At 41.0% G+C, this 22,919-nt stretch overlaps 1 pseudogene; it reads right to left on the bottom strand.

Annotated features, from left to right (window-relative positions):
• Window positions 1-325: 325 nt before the first annotated feature.
• LOC149147388 (serine hydroxymethyltransferase 3, chloroplastic-like) lies at window positions 326-22,092 on the bottom strand (annotated as a pseudogene).
• Window positions 22,093-22,919: the final 827 nt, after the last annotated feature.

Raw genomic sequence — 22,919 nt, 5'->3', positions numbered from 1 at the left:
GTCACACCACATAAATAATTGCTATAATAGTTTCCATACAAGATATCAATATTTTTCAACCCAAAATTCTTGTGATGAACAAAAAGAGAGTCGTACATAATTTCCAATAAATAAAATGGCAAACTCAACATCTAACACATCGGAATAGAATCTGTTAATGTGAATGTTGGGAAAGCACATAAATTCAGACAAAATTTAGCTTAAAACATTATTCGTCACTATAATATACACATGGAACCAAATCTTACCAACTTAGTTATCGTCACTGAAGCCTAACCTAAAAGTTAATAAAGGACATTTTTGATATTTTGAGCACGTCATATATCTAACTAAGATTTTCAGTGCCAACACCAGACAATGTAAATTGGCTAGCAAATGATTCAACCCACTTTTTGATATCAACAATGTTATTTCATAGTTGGAAATTGTCTAACTTAATAAATTCTATAAAATATTTTAATTTTATATTTTTCACAAAGCTCTTAGCATTAATGACTATCTGCACCCCCTCATGGATAAAATCTGCAACCTTAATAAGGTCATCCTCAAGAAGCCCACGGGTGGTTATTGCAGGAGTCCCAATGCGTATACCACCAAGAACCATAACACTTTTATCACCTGAAAATGTAAGGTATTAAAGTAACCTATATCATCCAATGGAGAAAGGAAAATCAATGCATCCCTTACATATAAATATACAAAGAAAAATTCATGTAACCTGGTACAAAATTCTTGTTCAGTGTGATAGAAGCAACATCCAAAACATCTTCTACTCTTGCACCGTCAATGCCCTGTCCAAGCCCATTAATATACACCATGTTACATTCAACCAACTAAATCCAATAGAAATCAATATACAAGTAGGTTGTGTACTCCAGCATATGAACAAAGGATCCTTACTAAGGGCCTCAAATCAACTAGAACTAGGTGATTTTCACTACCACTAGTTACCAAATTGTAACCCAAATCCATTAGGCTCTTTACAAGGGCTCAAAAATTTGCTACAACTTACTAAAACTATTTTACCTTTGATAAGGAACAAAATGCATTCAAAAAATAATTCACATGCATGAATTTTACACAAGCTTAGACATGTGAGAGTGCTACACCTGTACTTGATAAGCCTTGAACTCTGTAGTTACATCATGTTTTAAACAAACAACCAACCCTCCTATGGTATGGTTATGTGGTCCCCCCTAGAAAGCCACAAATTATTTCATGTATCTTCTAGAAACGAAATGATACAAAAAATCGATATATCCAATATTATGATATTAGTGAGTAGGAGAACAATATGGTTGAGGGAGGAAAGGAAGGAGAACTCATATTGAACTGTAACCCTAGAAAAAATACATTTTTTATGGTTGTCTCTAGGTCGACCCCCAATACTGGTTCCTTCCTAAAGAATATCATGCCTCCCCAAGGACCTCGTAAAGACTAAAATTCACGACTCTCCAATCCAAAAATATTTCAAAATGAAAAATATCAGAAAGATAAAAATGAAAGGAAAAAAGTGAAACATTGACAAACAATTCAAGGAACATAATGAGTTTCATCGAAGCTTTGATCTAGTAGTGATAAGAACCAGAAAGAACATAAAAAAAAATGAAAACAGGAAACTGAATCAAAGAACATGTAAGAGAATCAAAAGGAAAATCTACACCTTTTAACTCTATAATCACTCCTACTATGATGGGAATGGCATATTTGTTTTAGTTCTTCAACGTTTCTCGAACATTAATGGGATTCTTTTTCTTCTATAAGGGGGGAATGGCACAGATATATGGCATTAAGATAGATATAAAAAAAAATGTCCATCTAATATATTCATATTTTTAATCAAAAGGGTGAAGTGTAGAGAAAATTGATAGCATCAACTCACCTTGTGCGTTGTAATTGTTACTACATCACAAAAATCAAATGGACTGACCATTATAGAAGCAATGATGAGACCATTTATGTGTGCCATGTCCATCATTAAGTATGCCCCAACTATATTGGCAATCTTCCCAAACCACAAACTTTTTAGTACTAAAAATCATTAAAAAATCCAACATTAAATACTTTAAGAACATATTAATAAAATATGCTAGAATAAACATTGCTGGAAAGAGAAATTTTTGAAAGGACTACCATTATAAGATCTAGAAATACCCAGCTTCAATACCTGCCTCATGCGAGGGTAATCAATATCTCGAGGATATGCACTAGCACTAGCAATGATAAGCTTGATCCTAAAAAGGGTGGCATTCTTCTCAAGAATCTCATAGTCAATGAATCCTATAACCCAAGAAAACAAACCTGACCATTAACACTTTGAACACTTCCCCAAAAGATTGGTTCAATATTTGTCAATGATGGAACTGTTTCCCTCCTAATTATTATTAGACTGGAAATGTGAGCTCACCTGTGGACTCATCTAGATGATATGGCATTGATTCAAAGTAAATTGATGTAGTAGATACTTGTTTTTTTGCTATCATGAATCCAACAGAAAGATGCCCTCCATGTGGTAATCTCAAACCCTAAATGTTGCAAAGAAAATTTTCACATGTTACATGCACAAATAGGAATGATAATCTTATCAAAGGAGGTTCATAATTTAGAACCATACACACCATAATGTGATGATGTGGTTGGAGGAGAGTTGTATAAATAAAAAAATTAGCTAGGGATCGAGATAATGGTTGAAAATTAACACCCCATGTACTGTTGTCAAGATGGAATGCTTCCAGGGCCCTCTGCTAGAAAAGCCTCTCACTTTGGTCAATGAATTCATTACCAACATATTATATGCATGGCATAAATTCCAACCCAACATAGTAGTGAATAAATATAGAAAAGTGTCCAACAATTGTATCCATCATTGTGATAATAGATACTCATGCAACAACTACAGGTCTCTACACTATAACGCTGAACCCAGAAACCATTACACACATGTCAAACATTCAAACTAAAAAGTACAGGTCCAAAAGCTAAGAGAAACTGAGTTTAACAAGAAAAAAATACCAAGTGGCAAGAAGAAACTGCCAAGCAGCTCAGACACAATCACAATCATGATGGTGCCATTCTTCACATTCCAAGTTATATCTTCAGGCACTTACCTCTTACCAAGGAGTCCTTCTGAATACTTGTTTGTTAGACATGATCCAACAACTTCCATAACCGCCCAGGATGTAAAATTTTCAGAAGAAATAAGTTCCAAGCCATTGAATTGCGACTGATTTTCTTTCTCAATTATCACATTCATTTCAATATCAATCTCACTCAGAGGAGGATCTACAAAGCTCTGTTGTCCCTATGCATGGAGTAATTTACAAACTAGATAAAGAAATCACAATAAATTTAGTACCCTCGGTAACTGAGGCACAGTTTGACAGGAGCATTAATTGTATTATTGAGGTCTACAATTTCTGTTTATTCCAAGGGGAATCGAGATCAAGAACAATGTCTTTATCAAGCCATTCACTAACCATTAACTCAAAAAAACTATAAATAAAACCTAGGTATTTGACATATTTCATTAAATGAAGATAAGAAGCTTATTTGCAGTGACTCAATTCACAAATGAATCTTCTAAACACCTCCAAGTTAAACTATGTTCAACTATGATATGTGCTTTCTTCACTTGGTCTTCAAATGGAAAGATTATCAAATATGTCACATAGGCTATCTATACATGTAGCAATTTCAACTAAAAACAAATATATAAATAAATAAATCATAGTGTGAATTGTGAACAACATGCACACCTGGGAAGTTTCAGGGCGGCACCAGCATGAATTCGAAAGGATTTCCCATTGTCAAGCTTGTTGTGATACAAAAAGGTTTATATGATGGGCACGGCCTCAAAGTTTGAAACCTCATAATTTTCTACTTTTCTGTTGCCAGGGAACCCCCAAAACTAATTGTGAAGTTTTGGGCATCAAATTTGCAGTTGGGTTCAAATTATATTGACCCAACAAGCCTGTCCCTACTACTTCGCTACCCATTATGACCTGCAATGAATATGTTTGAACCTAAAACAAGAGCTATCCTATGTGCCCACTTCAAAATGTGAAAAACAATCAAATATCGGGAGACATGTGAATCCAGAACTTGATGTATTATGGATAATTCTATGGTAGAGGTAGACATGAAAGACACCAAAAGTAGCACCAGTTCGAATTTGCCTCCTACATGTTGCTGAATTGGGTTTGAATCACAGATAATATATAGAACAAGAATATCACACATGCAGGAGCAACTGACTTTGGTTCAAATCACAGATAATATATAGAACAAGAATATCACACATATTCGCAGATAATATATATAACAAGAATATCACCTTGGCAAGCACCAACAAAGAAAGGCCATGGATAACTTTTATCAACATCCAGATTGCAACCCACCTTGGAACTTTAACCTTTGGAGTCATTTTTATGCCTTCATATAGCTATTTTATTTGATGATGTACTTGAAAAGGAGGGTTCTCCTTCTCTACAAAATTGTTATTCCTTCTTTCTTGTCCAAATGACTCTAGAGGCAATCAGGGGCAATGATCTATGTTATTTGAGTGCTCTATCATCAAACAGTCCAACAAGGAAGCCTCCTGCCAAGTACCCTATCCTCAAATAAGGGGAGAATAACACCCCATAACTCCTAAGAAAAAATACAAATGAACACCAGCACGTGGTCTGTTGGGCGCGGGATCCACCAAGGGCAGTTTTGGGGCTTAAAGCCCATATTTTGGTCTAATTTTGTAATCTAAATGTAAAGACTCCGCATTTTTGTGGGCGCGGAGTGCGTAGATGTTAAAAGAGTCATAGGGTTGTCCGCCCTTATTTTGATAATGTAATGTCAGCTGTAGAAGATCTACCCATGGTCCACGGACCATGGGATTGTATAAATAGAGCTAAGCTCTAAGTAGTAAGAAGGATCAACTAAGCAATGGAAGTAATAAAGAATTGAGAGATAGCTCGGAAGTAGAAGTCTAAGTTTTGGGTCGTAGCATAGGTAGAGGCTCTGCAGCTGAGTGCACAGAGGCCTAGAAGTCCGCAGCTGAGTGCGCGGACCCCTGCAGCTGAGTGCGCAGGGCGAGTTGAGTTTGTAATTATCTGGAAGTATCAATAAAGAAGAGTATTCTATCATTTCTGCGTCTTTATTTTTTGTTTATGCATCTAATAAAGTGGGTATGAATTTCACTTCTAATACTTATATGATACACGGATGTGTATAATTGTATTGGTTAAGTAAATGCAAGTAAGAACATCTGTTTACACGAAGCTAACTAATATCTGTTAATAAGATAAGTAAGATACTTAGCCCAGTTTAGGAGATGTCACAGTTCGTTGCCCTAGCAGCGTGAAAGGACTTCAGCCCCTAGTTAGAGCTACGCAGTAACTAATTATAACATTTCGCGAAGGTACTAAAGGATAGAGAAGATGGATAAGAAACTTGCATGAAGGCAAGTATAGTTGGAATAAACCGACATCACAACCATCTCAAGGGTGCGGAAACTTGGTTCCAGCATCCCCCCATACTGCTTCGGGTGAGACTTCAGTTTGCGTCCACAGGCTGATGCCGAAAGGGCCAGTAGTGTATGGATTTGTTTAGCTAACTAACGTTGAACCTGGGTCAGGCCCCCTCAAGCCAACAAATGGTTCTGTTGTCGGGACTAAAATCTGCATAAGATATGTGTGATGTCTTATCATTGGAATCCAACTAAGAAAGATATCGAAGGCTGGTTGGATAGAAGGATTCACAAGTTCGTGACACAGGAAAATAGTAACCTGCGACTGTCAAAAGAATAGTGGTTAGACAACTACCTGTAGACAGAGATCCATGAAATCATTTTCGCGTCCTTCCCTACTGAGCTATACGAGTGGATCGCGAAACTAGCAGATAGCCAAGGAAGGTGGAAACTTGACAGTTCTATTGTGTGGACCCTAGAGCTAGTGTGAAGGTTGGAAGCATCAGAGGATAAGATCGCGTGCCGCATCGATCATTGGCTTGATCACATTATAGGAGGATTTGTTACTGAGTTCACGGTTGACACCTCAGTTAGCTATAGCGAGGCAGAGCGACGCTTTTTCAAAGGACCACGAGGTAAGTACATAAAAACTTTGAATACTTGGATTAAAATGATGTTGTGTGAAAAGAGGGTTATGCAACTACCTTGATGTTCGAGTCTACGTGAAGCGGAATAATTTACAAAAACAAAGGAAATAAGGGTCCAGAGCATAGCCACTTGATTTCACCTCCGCGAGGGGACGAAGAAGGGATCACGAACATCTCTCCGCGAAGTGATATTCAGTTGATAATACAAGGATTTCTGTGAATACCACCTCCGCCCACACCACCACCGACTTCACCTCCATCACCTCCAACTTCACTCGTACCACCTCCACCACCACCATGATTCAGTATGGTGAACACAGTGAAGTTTCCTTTGTTCAAAGGCTTGGGAAAGGAGGATCCGAACCAATTCTAGTTCATTGTGAGGGCTATATGGGAAGCTCAAGGTGTTACAAATGATAACATAAAGAAGGCAACACTGATTAGTGCTCTGCAAGATCGCACGCTAACCTGGTATATTAAGTACTCCAGCGATAACCCGAATGCTAGAGTAGTGGACATCCAAGCAGCACTGATAGGGAATTTATCAGGCCTAAATCTAAAGCGCAGTTGATTGTTGGATTCAAACAAATCATGATACTACCAGGCGAGACGCCTTGGGAACTAGATCAGAGGCTGAAATGTACGATTCGCGAAGCCAACATGAATTTGACAGATGGATAGCATTGCGAGTGGTTTGTGGCTTCACTACTACCACACCTAAGAAGTGCAATGTCGCAGCAGAAGATAACAACTCAGGCAGAAGCCTTGGAGATTTCCATGAGACTACACGAGACTCCAATGCAATATCCTAATCTAGGAGTCCAACAGATCCATGCACAACTGAAGAATTTGTGCCTTGAGATGCAGAGTCTGAAACAGGACAGGACGGTTCGACTAGAAGTGTGCGAGGAAGTATGGTGCTTGAAATGCAAGATTCAGGGTCATGACAAGGACCATTGCCCAGTATTTACAAATTACCTTGCAGGAAGAGTTTTGATGCCTCTAAGACCGAAAGCTCAAGCAGGACCTAGCGCGGCGTTTTCTTTATGGTGCACTATCTATCAAATAGCCAGAAAGCATGCCACAGATCACTGCCACTTGTTACAGAAGTATATGCAAACTCCGCAATAGTTTTTCTACAACTTTTATAGGTCGGTGGGACATGACGAGCGTACTTGTAGGAGATATGAATTGATGATGGATAGAACGCCCACCTACAGAGTTTAGTCTGAAACCAGACCCTTGACAAAAATTCAAGGATGGCGCGGATAGGATTTCAGGGGCGCGAACGAGGCCGAGGTGGAGGAGGACCTGGTAGAGGTCGCGGATAGTTTATTTGCTACAATTGTAGAGGTCCAAGACATTATGACCGCAATTGCACTAATCCAACGTGTCCATCATGCAAGTATTGCACATTGTTTGATAATGAAACAGAATATTGTCCTACGCTGATAGCCAGGATACGTGACAAATGAGCGCTACCACCTCCCTCGACTCAGAACCTATAGATGATGAAGTCTGAGCCGCGCGAGGAAGATCCGAATGTAAATATAGTGCTCCAAAGTGCAATCGTGATGGGGGATGACAAAGGGAAACAACCAGAAGACAACACTTGGGTTCGCAAGGCCCCAACGAAAGAGGCTGAGTTTGATTTGGAGTGCACTCAAGAAACATTCATGGAAGCTAAGAAGAACTTCGTTGAGGCCTCCACTTCAAGAAGAAAAGATAATCCTGAGCCAGAGATGGACCCCTCTATGCTCACTACTTTCTTGGAAACCTGTATGAAGTTACTGCACGACAATAAGGCTGTGAAAGGGTTACAGGAACTCATCAACAGATGTTTTGGGACCGCTCCAGGAGAACTGCGCATAGTCCACAAGATTAGAAAGCATAAAACAAGGACGGGGCGTGAAATGAGACTGACCATGCAGATCGGCGAATACGAGATGGATCAAGTCATTATGGATATGGGATCAGATGCGAATGTCTTACCGAAATAGACATGGGAGCAAATGGGGAGACCTGCACTGCAATGGTTTCTAATTCAGCTGAGGATGGCGAATCAGCAGAAAATCATACCCATGATGTTATCGGGAAATCTAGTGTCTATGCAGAGCTGCTAGTCCCACTAAGACGGGTATCTATCTTAGAAACAAATAGATTAAAGTTACTTTTGTTTTCCTTTATGAGAAGTAGATAGGATAGGATCAAAGAATACCAACTTCGATCTTTCGCTCGGTTCTTTGCTTGTTCCTTCTCCTCACCGACAGGTATTTACCACTTCCCTTGACCACTCTGCTTCAAAGAGTACCTGTAAAGTCAAAGTAGCATAATACCTTCAAAGTGCAGAGATCTACAATCATAAGCAATATAGGACCAGATATACAGTGACAGCACAAATGCGTATACCATCATACATACAAGAATGTGGAGGAAAACTTTGAATAGCTTTATTGATGTAAAGATTAGAAGAGAGTATTACAACCCATTGATCTGACCCAGCATCACCCTCCCAGCATGAAAGCCCTTCTTCACCTCATGAAAAGCTTAGATCACCCAACACTATGATATTCCACTAGGAAACCAACAAAATTTCCTTACAAGATATAAAATTCCAGCCTTTGGATCTCTGGGATGAGGGATCCATATATAGATGATTGCAAGGAGGTGAGTCAGCTTTTGGGATTTTGATTAGTGTCTTCTCTCTGATAGTTCTTGATTCCACTTGGAGATTGATGACCTCTTAATCATCCCTGGGTGAATTCAGAGAGGCAAGTGTCACAGGAGAAGTTTCTGGAAGATTCCATGATCATCCACCTCGCAAACTGTCTTTGCCATTTGTCCATTCTCGCCCATCGCATCCTACAAAAGGGCTTTCCAGTATGCATCGCACCTTTTACACTGGGCAGGTGAGATGCATCGCACCCTTAGCACTGAGCAACCTGTATGGTCCAGTTTTGACCAGTTCTCTGTGGAGAACTTCTGAGAGATGATGTAATAAGCTGACCTTGTTCCTTTAGGGCATGAAACAACACTTTTAGGGACTCAGAAGCCCTTGCTTTATGGACATATATGATTGGGGTTGCAGTGGCCAAAAATGTCTATAACAGTTGCCCCCTAAAGCATAGGTCATTAATCTTTTGATGTCGGGTGAAATGCTTTATCATGAGGATCTGAGGTTTTTCGAACTGGAAGGTGACCTGTAATAAGATACAATACAATACATTATCTTCATAAAATTTTCATGATCTAGCTGGGGCAGGCATTCCCATGCTCAACTTTACAAATTCATTTTCATGTACATAGAAAAGAAAACCGTTTGTGTGGCAGACTGATGATTCTTATAGAGCCATCATCCTTTGATTCGGATGATCATCTGTGCAGCAATAATGTACATTTGATGTCTTTATTTTACTGAATATATCGCAGCCCGCATGGATGAAACTAGATCCGCGGTCTTCAAACTCATCCAATCTTCGCCCGAAGTACAAGTCGATCCATGTGAAAAATGTTCTGGAGTCGAACATGGAAAGACATTGCCTGATTACCAGCCAATGATGTAAGTTGTTAACAGGCGCAAGAGGAATCACTTATAATGATGATGAACCTCAAGGTATGACAGTACAATTCCCATGGTGTGAAAATGGGACTTGGCGTCGAACACCATGCAAAATCTCTCGGTCGAAAACCATTGATGTAAACCTGTCGCCGAAAGTGAGAAACTTGCCATTGAGGCATGCAAGCTTCAAAGTACTGAAAGGGTTGTTCCTAGGTTGACTTCTTGGATAATGAGCTGATGTCGACAAGAAGTGACCCGTCATAGGAGGGTCTTAATGAATCCCACATCTATGACACGGAACGGATCAAATGACTTATGGAGGTGAAAACGATCTAATGATACAGGGTTCAGGGTGGCGGTCATGAAAGAATGAAGCGTAAAGGTATTGCAGCGGATGAGACACAAGATGGGTTGGTGAATTCTCTAATCAAATTCTCTTGAACATATCGGCGACACTGAAATGGATTGGTAGCGTTAACCCCAAAGATGGATGGTACGGTGGACCAATGGTAATATGACCGGTGAACAGAATAACCCAACCCGACTCAATCATGGTGATGGAGTGAAAGTGTCATGTTCAAGAGCGACTCACTACCAATAAAGTTTCTTCATGTTTCCTTCCCAATTTTTCCCTAGTCATTTCTGACCAGTACCTCTTTATTTTTATCAAGCTTGAGGAGGATAACATATGCTTGTTCTATAATTCACCCTTCGGGCAAACTCGTCGCTATGTTTTAACGAGCCTAGCGACAGTGAAATTTGTTCTTGTCTGCATGGACAAGTTTGTCGCTATTGGTTTTAACGAGTTTAATGACAAAGACAACTTGGTCCTTTTCCAATTTTAGAGAGTCTGAAAAGGGACGGAAAGGAAACTACAGTGATCCTTTTTTGTCATGTAATCCATTAAGTCCGAAAAAGTATAAAATAATACGAAAGGGATGAATTTTCGATAGTTTTAACGAGCCGAACAAGACAAGCACTCGATCTTTTTGTGTAATAATCCCTCCGGTCCAAAAAGATTAAAGTCTAGAGGAGGGGTAGCACTCCCGGTAGCTTTAACGAGCTGGAGAGGCCAACTGCTCGGCAATCTTTTCATATTTTACGAGTCAGACGAAAAGAGATTAAAGGAGACTCGCCTCTTGAGGAACGAGTGATATTTCCAGGTAGTAGCTAATTCCAGGTAAGGTTTGGAGTTTTCCAATCATCGCAGTGTCACAAGGATGGCTAACAGGATCACTCTTCGCAATTGTTCCTCAAAAGGGGTAAACAATCAAATGGAGGCGAATGATCGGCTAAAACAGAGTGGAGGTGATGATGAGAACATGACCAAGACTCAAGAGCTGATGATAATGCACTCACAATGGTTATTTACTGGAAATTGGTTCATTTTTTAATGAGCTTAAACTCTGGGGGGAATGTTTGCTCATTGCTTAGGTTTAATTTTTAACGAGCTTGAATTTCAAATAAAAACTTCTCGTGCCAGTCGTATAATAAGGATGTCTCATTGATAGGTTCAATTTTTAGGGAGCTTGCACCATTCTAAACTTTGCTCTGCTGCCTCTTGCATGCAAGCTAGGAACGACCAACTACTATCCTAGGGGTTAGTTAACTACTAAGGTCGGGTAGGAAAATTTTTCCTTTATTTCGTCGATGCCATTTGGCCCCTGCGAAGGCGAACGGTCGATTCAACCACTCACCCAACTTAAGCAGTTGAAGTTAGTGAAATTATGGAGTTAGCGTTATGCTGGTAACTTTTCACTTGCGCACAAAAGGTTTACGTGCCCCAGGTATAGTGAAGTAGAGATTCCCAGGTTACCCCTCAATTTGCAGACAAAACAATTGTTCTATCGGGAAAGGCCTACCTTTTCTAGGTTACCCTTCAATTTGCAGACAAAACATTCATTCTATCGGGAAAGGCCTACCTTCTAATAGAGGTACCTTATTCCGGTCTAATCCCATTTTCCTATATGGACGGGTGTGTCAGACTAGTCATATATCCTCAGCGGAAACCTACCCTATACCTAAAGTTTTTTTGCTGAAGCAGACCAGGGTGCATGCCCCCTGGGTTTCAGTCATGGCCACCGAATTACTCGCGTTCTTCAGGTGGACGGACTGGAGATTGATGATACATTACTTGCATGAAAAGACCATTTAGGGATGGTATTTGACTATTAGCTATGTGTGAGCCGGGGAAGGAAAGTTGGTCTATGAGCTGGACCACTCGGCCTTCATGCGGAAAACACATTACTCGAAAGAGTGAGGAGACAATGGCTCCCATGATATAAATATAGTTGCGCCCAAGGAGCAAAATATAATCTAAAGGTCCTTGGACTACCATTACGTTCAGATACACAGTTTTCCCTCTCAATGTTATAGGAAACTTGGAAGGATCTCTAACGGTCGACTGATTCCTTTATCAAAGCCTGTTAGATTTCACATCTCAGGCAGAAGCGATGGCGAACCAAGCGCTTTCCAAGAAGTTAAGGATACTCACAGAAGCCCCCTCATCTATGATGGTATCGACCATGACCATTCTGTAGGTTTGAACAATGATTCGGAATGGTACACTAGCCGGTAAACGGAGTCACCTAGTAGATTCCAATCGAAGGAAACGACTAGGTTGCTCGGAGGTGGGACTGAATAAATGGACGGGTATGACTCTGACGAACTTCCTTCCTGCGGTAAAGGAATGGGTATATTTCCCCCATGTTCATCGGAGTCTGTGTTTACGAAAAGAATTTGAACGGTGTCGTTCTCATTCTCTTCGGTGATTGTATCATCTGAAGATGGACCTTCCGAAGACAAGACCGGGTCGACTGCTGCCTCAACCTTTTGACTTTCATCTGGTATGGATTCAGCGGGATTATATTCAATGATAGATGCTTCGATCGACGACAAAGTTGTGTCGAATAGATTTTCAACTAGCGATGGACTCGACAAGAGTTTCTTGTATCCAAGAGGAAGCCGTAGCGGTGAAGCGGGACGGTTATCCAAAACTCTTTTAGCTTCGTCCAGGAAGGGACAACGGTGGACGACATGATTGCCTTCACATAGTTTGCAAGGAAATTTACATCTTCCTTTCTGTCCAGAGACTTCGTTTTCACTAGTTGATGGTGTGCTTTCAACATGATCATCAGAGGTTGATGACACCAGATTGTGCAAACAAGGAGACCAGTCCCTTAAGATCCGAGGGATACAAGGACAATCTCGATGATAGTGGTCCCCTTTGCAAATGACACATGGAGATTTAGGTCTCGACAGTGCCGTGTGTGGATTTTTGCTAGATGATGCATGGTTACCCCTTTTTGCCTTTGGCTCCTTCTTCTTCTTTTCCTTCCTCTCCTTCCCCTTGTTCTCCTTCTTAGTTACTTGATTTTTTGTTTTACCAGCTTCATCAAGCGAAGAGGAAGGAGGAGAGGGAGAAACGAACGAAGGAGAAGGTTGGGAGGTAACTCTAGTATCATCTAGTTGCTGATTTGATTGTTCAGGAATCACGGTATTCTGAACGACGGAGGTCGAGAAGAGCCATATTGGCAAGCCAATTGTCAATCCTGGAAGTGACAATGTGGCCATATGAGGTGCACCAACATCTCCCCAAGAGGAGAAAGGACCAGGATTTCCTCCAAGGGGAAATCCTTGGTTGGTGGACTCCATTTTCTCAACCTAAGATAGACGAGGGAATAGTGATGTTATTCCGATTAAAATAAATTTTAGACGCTTTGACACAACCTGCTTTTTCAATTTTTAAGAGTCAAGAAAAAACAAAATATGATTCTAGTCGCCTTCGATTTTTAATGACCCTGAAGTGACAAGTGCTAAGATGGACCTTTTCCTTTAAGGAGTCTGAAAAGGAATGAAAGAGACTACTCTAGAAATCTAGACAGAGGGATTACCAAACCAATCGCAAAAATGCAGAATACTTTTTACGGTATGGCAGTCAATCTTCCCGAATGCTGTGTTCAGTGCATTGCGATCGATAGGGTGGCAGACATGGCTTCCTATGGATAAAGGATATAGCCTACTGTGGTCTCCCAATATATACTCAACAGTACATGGAAGCACAAGTCTGTACTAGCACTTGTCATCTCGAAGAGGAGGAATCACCCAACCAACAATGAAAGCGATAGTTACCAGGCTTTACGACGCCGGAATACATCTCTATCCTAGACTTCTAAATGTTGTGCATTAGGTTCCAAAGCGTTTTTATGTTCATTCAATTTATTTTACAATTGATCTTTCTTAAGAAATTTGCCTTTCAGGTTCACCACGTGACGTAGATATATAATTTCTAAAATGCAATCTAAGATGATAAACAATCATTTAATCTTCTTTTTGCAATGAAAATCCTAGCTACTAAAGAAAGAGAGATGATATTCTTTCAACATAGAGTAGAGAGCACATACTAGATGCACTGTCCTAAATCAAACCAACAAGCAGTCTAAATGCAAATGCACATGCATGTATTTGTTTTCCACTTTCTTAATGTGTGAATGGCATAAATAATGCTGAGTACAAATCTGAATTATCTTTTCAAAGCGACAATACGAACAAATTTCTCTTCAAAAACGAAAGGAAGATAATGACGACACTTTTCGACTTTGAATTGAAAACTGCTTTCGACACTTGAAAAACTACTAATTCAAATCAAATACAAGAGTAATTGTATAATCAACCATCAAGAACACTAGGATTCTTTTCTTTGACTGAAAACAACACTTGCAATACTTCCAAATCAAAAGACGACAGTTTGATGACGCTACTTTTTGTAAAAGAGAACTATAAATGGCACACAATACATAAAAACATTCACAATTCTTTGTACTATGGAGGCAGAATCATGCAAAGGAAGGGAGTTTCCACAGTGGTATACTGATCACAGACAACAAAACTCCTGAATAAAGCTAAAGGGAGTGAACAAAGAAACCAAAATCTGGAAGCCGAAGAGGTCTTATCTGTTCAGTGCACCTGCAACACGGGGAAAGTGTGATGCAACGCACCTACTGCACACGGGAGGTGCGATGCATCCAGATTCCCAAGAGGAGAAAGTGCGATGGTCCAGGGATGAGACTTCAACTTGGTTCTTGGTAACAGTCTGTAGCTTATTTCAAGGATTTAGGCCGAGCTAATGATAGACAGTAAATAGAAATCACAGGGGCTGATCTAATGAGGTTACTAGAGCCACCACTAGGGCAATTAGGATGTTTGCAAATCGATTGTTCAGTTTATAAACAAAACCTGGAGATAGATTGAAGCAACATTGATCTACTTTTCACTTGCATAGCAAATGCAGTTCGAAGGCTAGCTGGCTTAACTTCAGGCTTCGTCTGTAAGTTTATAAAGAAAACAAGTATAAACAAGCAAACGAGCTATTCGCTCCCTAATGGAGTCGCCATTTTGTTATCGGGAAATCTACTGTCTATGAAGAGCTGCTAGTCCCACTAAGATGGGTAGCTATCATAGAAACAAATAGATTAAAGTTACTTTCGTTTTCCTTTATGAGAAGTAGATAGGAGAGGATCAAAGAATACCAACCTCGATCTTTCGCTTGGTTCTTTGCTTGTTCCTTCTCCTCACCGACAGGTCTTTACCACTTCTCCCTTGACCACTCCGCTTCAAAGAGTACCTGTAAAGTCAAAGAAGCATAATACCTTCAAAGTGCAGAGATCTACAATCATAAGCAATATAGGACCAGATATATTGACCACACAAATGCATATACCATCAGACATAAAATAATGTGGAGGAAAACTTTGAATAGCTTTATTGATGTAAAGATTAGAAGAGAGAATTACAACCCATTGATCTGACCCAGCTTCATCCTCCCAGCATGAAAGCCCTTCTTCACCTCATGAAAAGATTAGATCACCCAACACTATGATATTCCACCAGGAAACCAACAACACTTCCTTACAAGATACAAAATTCCAGCCTCTAGATCTCTGGGATGAAGGATCCATATATAGATGATTGCAGGGAGGTGAGTCAGCTTCTGGGATTTTGATTAGTGTCTTCTCTCTAATAGTTCTTAATTCCACTTGGATATTGATGATCTCTTACTCATCCCTGGGCGAATTCAGAGAGGAAGTGTCACAGGAGAAGTTTCTGGAAGATTCCATGATCATCCACCTTGCAAATTGTCTCTGCCATTTGTCCATTCTCACCCATCGCACCCTACAGAAGGGTTTTCCAGTATGCATCGCACCTTTTACACTGGGCAGGTGAGATGCATCACACCCTTAGCACTGAGCAATCTGTATGGTCCAGTTTTGACCATTTCTGAGCAGTTTTCTGTGGAGAACTTCTGGGAGATGATGTAATCAACTGACCTTGTTCCTTTAGGGAATGAAACAACACTTTTAGGGACTCAGAAGCCCTTCGTTTATGGACATATATTATTGGGGTTGCAGTGCCCAAAAATTTCTATAACAAACGGGGAGATTGCAGGGAGTAACCGTGGATATTGAGGGAGCAAGTGTGCTGGCAGATTTTGAAGTAATAGAGATTTTTGATGATAAAAATCCCTACCTTGCACTCCTGGGAATTGACTGGGCTACTGATATGAATGGGGTAATCAATCTGAAGAAGCGGAAGATGATCTTTGAGAAGAAATATTTGCGTGTAATAATGCCCCTGGATCCTGTTGAAGGATTGCGCTATACAAAACCAATCCGTGACTATGAGAGTGAGGATGATCTGCACTGCATCTATAAGATAGCAATGCGACACGAAGACTGGGTGAATCCCACCTTGGATGGACAAATTACATGGAAGCGCGAGAGTTCTTGCACTTCGAATTCTGACAAAGAAGTAGAACGATGGTAGAATCGGTTACACGAGGTAACTACGTTGAATTGCAATATGACAACCCGATCGTTGTGCTTTGTGTCGAAAGAAGAAAGAAATCTGCCTACTTATGATGGTCTAAATGAGGTAGATACCTTCTTGGATGCATTTGAAAGGGATGTGCCAGAAAAGCAATGCTTCTAGATCTTGGACTAGGTACTTCGCGCTACGCCTGCAAGATGGTGGGGTACGCACAAAGGAAAGCTTTAATGATTGGAACAAATGTAGGAGAATGATGCGAGCACAATTTGGGAAGCCTAAGATGTGACTGACAGACAAGTATGATGGACAGGATGATCCGCGCACGCATCTGGCCAAGTGGACGCAGGCCTATGGAGAAAAGCCACAACCTGAGTGAGTGCACCTATTTTGTCATACCCTGGATGTTATCCTAATGAACTGGTATATAGAAACATAGCTCTGCCATGGGACAGGTGAAAGGGATATCTTGCGCTAAGGGTTTATGATGACCTTCAGTTTTGAGGATGGGTTTGACAGTATTGATGAAGTGCTACAAGAGGTGAAAGTAGCGATCTTTAAGAAACCACAGGAGCCTTTAGACCTGATTCAGCCTAAATGGGCTACTTAGCTGAGTCATGCGCTGGAATGTTATAATATAATTGCTGAAGAGGAGGATGAGCATCCATGGAATATTAACATTCTAGAAACAGAAGGCCACCGCAAGGTTCAAGGACCACAGATTCAGAACCCTAATATAGAGGCGTTGGTGAAAACTAAATAGGTGAACATTGGTACAGAGGAAGAACCCAAATTCGTAAAGATCAGAGACTACTGGGACGACACGATGGTGGATAAGGTCGCTGAATTACTCCACGAATATCAGGACTTATTCCTGACCAAGTTTACGGATTTGAAGGGAATAATCAAAGATCAAGGAGTAATGAAGATCACGCTAGAGCTCGACGCAAAGCCAGTTAAGCAGAGGCCTTGCCGCTTAAGTCCGAAATACAAAGAAAAAGTCTGCATAGAACTAGACAAAATGCTTGTAGCAGGCATCATTGAGCCTGTGGGAGAATCCGATTGGGTAAGTCCAATGGTGGTGCAAGAGAAGAAGTAGAAGGATGAGATAGGGATATGTGTGGTGTTATCACTCAGGTTGTCCCTTTTGACTCCCAAAGGGATACGGCCGAGGTAACCACAAACCAATCTTTGGACTGCAGGTCCTAGCCTACCTGCAGTCAGAGAGGGCTCTCTCTTTAGGATTTAGCTTTGTTTAAGGGATGATTTTAGGCTAGATATGATGCACATGGGTTTTGTTTGAGTTTGGTGGGATGGTTGATCTAGTCAAGCAGAGTTGGCATACAAAGTGTAAGAAGTTCAAACCATTGGGCATGGAGTCAATGAATGTGAACTGAAGGGTGCGTTTTCCTTGGTAGAAGAGGGGAATATGGAGCAGGATAGCTACACATGGCACAATGATTAAATGCTGGAACAAGGATGAAATGGAGGTTAGGGGATGAGAGGCAATTAAGGATCTCTCATCCAGCCAAAGAGGGAAAGTGGATGAAGACTATAAAGGAGCAATGAAGGATTCCTAAACAGCATTCAAAAATGAGAAATAGCTTAAACATGATCAATTAAGTATGCATATTTATCACTAATTCAGAGGAAAACATAGAAAAGTTACAAGAATTGAGCACAGAGGGCATGAAAGCCAGTTTTGATCTATTCCTTTTTCCTGCAACTTAGATTATGATATATAGATGACACTGATACATATAAATTGATAAACAGAGGGAGGAAAGACTTATTGGACCATGAGCAAGCACGAGAATTCCATATCAAGCTCTTCAACCATTGAAAGCACAACCAGCCAGTTCAGATGCAAATATTCCAGCAATATTTGATTACAGAAGTTCTTAAGCTTATAGCGCAAGTCTGGAATGAGAAATACAACCAACCAACCCTTTACACTATCCAGAGGGTGGTATAAATAGAGAAAATATCTACAACAGCAGATCTGATAGCAGATCTGGAGAAATGAATGCTTCTAACCTAACATTTATTGCAAATAAATGAAAGAATGCCTATCTACCAGCTGCGCAGGGACTGCAGCCATAAGAATGAATAAATTATTGGTCTTTTGAGCAATGCGCTGGCACTTCTGCAATAACTGTGCCTTGGGACTTGCTGCGCTGCTCATATGTGTCTTTGTACACTGTCTCTGTAAAATCTGGGCTTTAAACACTTGAATTGCCCCTCTAGGCGGTTCTGGTACTGCAAAGTGGCTTTAATGCTCATAACTATGATTTGGCGGGCTTTGATGGCTCTGAGCTGCTTTATTGACTTTGATGGGGGCCTCTTTAATGTGTTGCTGCTTTTGGGCTGCTGATATTTTGAACTGATACTCTTTGACTGCCAAATCACCCCATTCTGCTCTTTGAATGCAAAATAACTGCTGCAAGTGCTTTCCGTGGCCCCTAGAATGCTATCGGCGCATGGCCAATCAAAATAGGTCCTTAAACTGATAAATTTGCAACACTGGGTCGAATAAAGGAGCTCTGGCGGCATGCCAAGGAGAAATCCCTGCATTTGGAAGTATTTGGGCCCGGAGCGATCTCAAAATGGCCAAGGAAGGCATCGCTCTTCTGCAGTTGTGGCGGGCGAGAGCGCTGTACAAAAAACTTTAAAAATGGCCCTTTTATTATAATACAAAAATTCTTTCAAAATTGTGCAAATTCATGAAATTTGGGCGCTGGCGGTAACTTTTCATTTTATTAAATTCTGGCCGTTGGATCCGGCGCGGGCCGATCTAACGGCTGGCGCTAAATCGCAATATCGACGTCGGGCGAACCGGGGGGTGGCACATAAACAATCGCCGAAACTGCGCGGACCCGATATGCTATAGGCCCTTCCTTTTATTTGGAATTACGTCCGGCCCATCGGCGATGTCATATCGGTGGACTTACAAAAATTTGGTTTGCGGACCTGAAATGCCTTTGTGCCCATTTTTAATGGAGATCGGGTCCGAACCATCGGAACCCATCATATCGGCGGATTTACATTTGAAACGGGTCCAACGGACCCGAAATCCCTTTCAAAACTGCCCTTTATAAATTATCGGCTCCGGAATATCGGAGAACTCCCTTTCGCTGCGCCCGGGGACCTTACGGACCCGAAAACTTTATAAGCCGCGCCTTTATAATATTTCGGCTCCGCTGGTCGGAGCCATATACATGGGGTGATCGCCGATATAATATGGGCCGTTGATCTGGGGCCCAAAAATGGATGGCTGTGATTAATTCGGGGATTCGGCAATCGGCGGGGTGGAGGGCACAACCTTTACATATTGCGATCGCCGAAACGGGCGATTGCCAAAATGATCTGGGCCATTGGATCGGCGGGGGTGATGGACGGCTGAGATTTGGTCGCTGTATCGGTGATCGGCGGCCCATTATAACCCATGCCTTATAACCCCGAATATTTGCGATATGCCGATAAGCGATATCGCATCGGCCATTGTTGATCGGACATGCAAAAATTGTTGTTGTTTCAACACAAGACCTCCCTCCCGACTGCGATATTGCATCGGAGGGGGTCCAAAAGACTCTTTTTTACATCGGAGCAATTTATTATAAAAAAAGGCAAGGCAAATGAATTCAGAGGGGTGAGGTAAGTGCTTGGAATGGACTTCTAGGGCATCGGAAGGGGTCCGATGGCCAAAAAGGGAGGATTCATGCCTTGGAAGGATTCCAAAGGCACTTGGGAGGATTTCTATGTGTTTTGAGAGGGGTTTAATGGCCTTTAAAAGGGTTTGTGCCTTAAAAAGGTAAAACAAGGCCAAAAGGATGATTTTTATACATATGAAGGGAAACTATGCAAAGGAATGAGTCCTTATGCATTTGGGAGATGGTTAGAGGGGGTATTGAGGGCTCTTGCTAAGTTTCAGATAAACTTAGCAATTCCCGAGGATGTATAAGGTTATTTTTCAACCAGGGGGAGGGATAAGTATATAGGGGAGTAATATACATAGTTTTAGTAGGGGAAGGGGAAATAAATATGGAGCTACATAGTAAAGTTAATAGTTAATATGACAATGATGAGAAAAAGCGCTAAGAATGATGTCTTAGGCTATCAATGGGGGAAAATGACTGATAGAAGAAGTGTGAACATTCCTTGAGTGAAGCAGATCTTCACCAAGGCAAATGATATGGAGAATGATGAAACTAAGAGGTATCAAGCAGATCTTGACCTCTTTTAGGGGAAGCTAGTGAGAGATTTGGGAAAAGAGGAAGAAGGGGAAGTTAGACATGCCTCGCTTGAAGTCCTCCAACTGAAAAACTGCCTCAAACCAAAAAATGGATTGCCTATCAAAATTGGAACACAGCAGTGGCAGTGAGACTAGCACACTCTCATGGACACTTTTCTTTGGCCATCTGTAGCAAATATGGAGCATTGCAGCATGCACAGTACGACATATTTGGCATGTAAAAATGTCGATCATGAAAGATGATTAACCTGCTGCAGTAGGAGGCTAACAGTGGCTCCACTTGGGGATGTTTTTCCTTGTGAAAAGCCAAGAACAGTAGGTCAGACTGCCTTGTATTCAATTGTTGTTGTGCTCTGCAAAATTCCCTTGGATGGCTGCCTTATTGATCCTACCTACCTACCTACCCTAACCAACACTTACTTTGCTGTTAGGTGAAATGAAATAACCAATGCAGCCACTTAAGCAATAAAAACATGAGTGGGCTTTGCTGCTTATGCTTGCCGGTGAGAAAAACTGAGATCTTGCAATCTGATGTGGCTTTGTTAATCTTTGAGAAGATCAGGAAGCTACTGACCTCCTTTGCTGTGTTTAAACACTGTACAAAACTGTCCTACAACATATATATACAATTGCTAGGCTGAAATAAAGAACTGTACAAAGGTTCATGATCACTACCATGCCTTGGAGTCGGGAGATCATCAACATTTTGATATTGAGGCACACAGCCCGCTAATGGAGAAGAGCGCTGATCTCTTTCATTATTCTGCCTGCCAGTAGATCGGTCATTCAAAACTTGCAAAGGTGGCTGCACTTTATTACATACAGGCTCATTTGGAACCTGACTGATCTGCGCAGGCTGCTCCTCTTCTTCTTCAAATACCTGAGATGGCTGAAAACAAAGCGGCAGGGAAGGGAATCGATTTATTTGCTCAGGTGGTGCTGCCGAGTCTTCCTCAATCTAATATTCGATGGCTCTTCGGGGCTGCAAAACTAGAGGCGATGCATCTGGAACAATATTTTGATCATCCTCCAGGCAGTCAATAACAAGACTTGCTGACAAATGCTTATTAATTGCTTGATAGTTCTCCTTAATAAATTGAAAAGATTCAAAACAGAAAGGTAAAGTTCCTTCGCTGATATCAAAGTTTTCTGCGCTTTCCTTCTTTACTTCATAGCCGATCTGGGCAAGCTGATCACGGGATTCAAGCTGCTGAACTTGAACTTCGCTTCCTGCCAAAATAGGATCTGATTCCTCTGCAAGGTTGATTCGGTCATTACGTTCATCATCATCAAAATACTCATCGTATTTTGGCAAGCAGCTGAAAGAGGGGAAGCTATTGTATTCATATAGCATATCTGGAGACTACTCCTCCACGTATGGCTGTATGAATACATCATCTGTTCTGTGGTAGGTTTGTTCGTGAATGTCACTACTTTCCTCTTGCACAACAACAGATGTGTCCTGGCACTCTAAACTTTCTACTTTCATTGTGATCAACTGCATCATTTCCTCTGGTTGCTTTAACAAGCTATGAAGTTTCTCTTCTTGCTCTGCCTTGCGTTGTTCTTTTCTCCTCTTCAGATTTGCCTCCACGTCCATGACTACATCCTGCATCTGTTTCAAAGCGGACGGGCATCTTTCTCTCAAACGAAATTCCATTTCTGGATCAAAAGCTCTTTGATATTGCAATAGAGCCAGATCAGGGGGAGGCCTAATATTCAATGGCATAGAGAGATAGACTTGATTGAATCGATCAGAAGATTGCTGAACCGACTCATTTGGAAGCCTCTTTAACTCATCATAATCTTGAATGAGCGAGAGGAAACTAACTTTGATCATCCATCTATTAAGGAAGAGCTTAGCACACTGCTGAAGATTTGAGATGCTGGCCTCATGCAATGCTTTAAACCAAGTCCTAACTTCGCCTTGCAAAGAAAGGGCAAACAGTCTAAGACTGACATCTTCATCTTCTACTTCAAATATATTAAGATAATCTTCAAAAGCCTGGATATGTTTCTGGGCAGTAATACCATTCTCTCCATCAAATCTAGGGAGATACTCGGGATGATTTGCAGGCAAAGGATTCAGCACAGGAGGCAAAATGAGAGGCTTATATCTATCAGGAACTTTACGAGACACAGGAGTATATACAGGAACTGTAAGACTGGGCTCTATTTTTG

Source organism: Pinus tabuliformis, chromosome 9 (genome assembly GCF_031772625.1).
Source record: "Pinus tabuliformis cultivar Carrire ecotype Pingquan chromosome 9, CPIR1, whole genome shotgun sequence".
NCBI lineage: Eukaryota > Viridiplantae > Streptophyta > Pinopsida > Pinales > Pinaceae > Pinus > Pinus tabuliformis.
This window is presented reverse-complemented; position numbering and strand designations above follow the sequence as displayed.